Source organism: Triticum dicoccoides, chromosome 5A, assembly GCF_002162155.2.
Source record: "Triticum dicoccoides isolate Atlit2015 ecotype Zavitan chromosome 5A, WEW_v2.0, whole genome shotgun sequence".
Classification (NCBI taxonomy): domain Eukaryota; kingdom Viridiplantae; phylum Streptophyta; class Magnoliopsida; order Poales; family Poaceae; genus Triticum; species Triticum dicoccoides.
The window spans coordinates 517,871,626-517,873,778 of record NC_041388.1 but is presented as its reverse complement, the minus strand read 5'-3'; positions in this window follow the sequence as shown (position 1 = coordinate 517,873,778).

Genomic DNA, 2,153 nt, shown 5'->3' with positions numbered 1-2,153 from the left:
GGGCCGGTGGTTCGGCTGGCGGCCCGTGCGGTGTTCTGTATGGGAAGAATCAGAGACGAGGAAGAAGAAGGGTTAGGAGACGTATGATCTTCATCCAACCGCCTGAAATGACCCAAATGACAAAAGTCACGTGACTTGCATGCAGACATGCCTTTATATTCAGTACCATCATCGTAGCCGCTTAGCACTGCTCCTGAATCCATCAAGCTAAACAACGTGCCGCTCATATTCGAAACTTGTTGCTCAAATACGAATCTGATATGATGCTGATATTAGTAAAATAGATAACGTTTAATCGGTCAGCTAATGTTCCTACTTTACTTTCGAAAAGCACGTGCACCACATATAGAGAGACAGCAGGGAGTTGCATTCTTAATGCGCTCTGGTTCATCATGTGTGGGCACTACGCAACGAACATTTTATTATCCAAAATCTGCTTTCTCTTGTTTAACATGTTCCTCTTCCGTTCTTCTTTAATAGGTACTCTCTCCATTCCTAAATACAAGTCTTTGTATAGATTCCACCATGGACTACATATGGAGCAAAATGAGTGAATCTACACTCTAAAATGTATATGTATAAATCTGTATGTGATCCATAGTGGAAATGTCTACAAAGACTTATATTTTGGAATGGAGGGAGTATGATAGTAGTACAGTATGTTCCTTGTAGTGAAGATGAGTAGGGACATTTGCAGTGTAGAGGTCTATACGGTCGGTTGTGATGGACACTTTGAACTCTTCGGGCCTCTTTGATTCGTAGGATTTTGTAAACATAGGAATAGGAATTGTAGTGTCCTTTGAGAGTTACACAAATATTGACAGTACCGCACCTTCAGTTGAAGTGAGTTGGTATCCGAAGCCTTTTTAGCCGTACTGGCAATACTAGCACATATATTCCAGCAAGTTCCACTTTGCTGATTTTATTCCTGATGCTTACAATTTCCCCATTATATCTACACTATGATCTGTGTAGCTGCTTTGTGTCGCACTAGCAGCAGTCCACTCTTGAAGCTAAACAACACACCAATCATAAGTCCAAAGCTTACTTCTTCAAATACGAATTGTGATATGATACTGATATTAGTTAACAGACACACATTTAGTTGGTCAGGTAATGCTCCCACTTGATTTTCAAAATGCATGTGGCCACATATAGAGAGACAACATGGAATTCCATTTCTTTGGGCGCTGTGATTCATCATGAGTGGGCAACCAACACTGTATGCAATGAAGCGGAACCTCAAAAATATGCTTCCTCTTCTGTTCTTTAACATGTTCCTCTTTTGTTATTCTGTATTTAGTACGTACAGTATGTTCCTTGTCAGGAAGGGGAGCAGGGACATCTGCAGTCAACAGCTGATAGAGCTGGCATGTACATGATCGATAGGCTTTCAATTAGTAGCAGCAATACAACACCGTATTTTCCAGCTAGTTCCACTTTCCCGATTTATATATCGTGGTTATGGTGTACCCCTTTTATGTACACTACGATCTGCCTAGTTGTTGTGTGCTCTTGTTATCATGGTTTGGCAATAAACTCTCTATATAGTATGTTATGAACCTATCATCTACCAACTATCCTTACTTATGGAGCCTATTTTTTGTGTACTTGTGCCAGATTATATTAATGCACGCACCATATTACAGCACACATGGGCTCTCTCATCAGAATCCAGTGATAGCACAAAAGGGTTTACAGGGGCGCCCCTATATTAGAATATCCTCAACACTACAAAGATAGTCTCACTACTATTTATGTTTTCATGGTTCTCAGATATTATATGTAATTACAGTGAATATTAGAATCTGTGCATCAGAAGAATATTGTGGAACACTACAATGACTTACAAAATTGGCACCAAGGCATTGAGTGCCATACTGGATGCAATGAAACTCATACGCTCTCCACCTGTAGATTCTTGTTCAGAATATGATCCTAATGACTATTCTGGTGTTGAGGAGTCAAAGGCAGATGGCCTGTCCTATTCACAAGGTGCTTGCTCTAATTTGGCAAGGTTTTATTAATTGCGTGTATCTTGCATATGTTTTCTTGCATTTCATCTACTTTGTTGCACCGCCATCTGCTTAGTTTACTCATCATATATGTCAAGATGCCATGCCCATCCATTATCAAGACATATTCCATCTGTC